Source organism: Buceros rhinoceros, unplaced genomic scaffold, assembly GCF_000710305.1.
Source record: "Buceros rhinoceros silvestris isolate BGI_N320 unplaced genomic scaffold, ASM71030v1 scaffold20657, whole genome shotgun sequence".
In the NCBI taxonomy this organism is placed as follows: Eukaryota; Metazoa; Chordata; class Aves; order Bucerotiformes; family Bucerotidae; genus Buceros; species Buceros rhinoceros.
This window is the reverse complement of record NW_010423007.1, coordinates 2,709-3,116: the sequence shown is the minus strand read 5'-3', so window position 1 is coordinate 3,116 and position 408 is coordinate 2,709. Positions and strand designations below refer to the sequence as shown.

At 64.7% G+C, this 408-nt stretch overlaps 1 protein-coding gene across 1 annotated transcript in view; it reads left to right on the top strand.

Annotated features, from left to right (window-relative positions):
• Nucleotides 1–408, top strand: part of LOC104497071 (sodium/nucleoside cotransporter 2-like) — a gene marked incomplete at both ends in the record, with an annotated part of 6,624 nt that overhangs the window by 3,513 nt on the left and 2,703 nt on the right. The gene's annotated exons all lie outside the window — the stretch shown is intronic.

The window sequence follows — 408 nt, the reverse complement described above, 5'->3', positions numbered from 1 at the left end:
GTTGCCCAGCCGTGTGGAGGTAGTGCTGCGGGACAGGGGTCAGTGGGGACTGGGCAGCGCTGGGGATCGGGGGCACTCGAGGAGCTGAAAGGGCTCTTGCAGCCCAAACGCTCTCTGTGGTTCTCTGCCTGCATGCTCATGGACATTTTTGTCCAGGGCTGGAGAAAAGCCACCTGGCTCCTGGTTCTCTGCAGCAGCCCAGGCCCCCTGGGGTGGCCCTGGAGAAGTGGGCTGGAGAAGTGCCCCGTGGCTTGGCGGCAGCCCACCAGTGTCCCCAGCTTAGGTTGCAGGGCCATTCGTAGTGCTGCGGGACAGGGGTCAGTGGGGACTGGGCAGCGCTGGGGATCGGGGGCACTCGAGGAGCTGAAAGGGCTCTTGCAGCCCAAACGCTCTCTGTGGTTCTCTGCC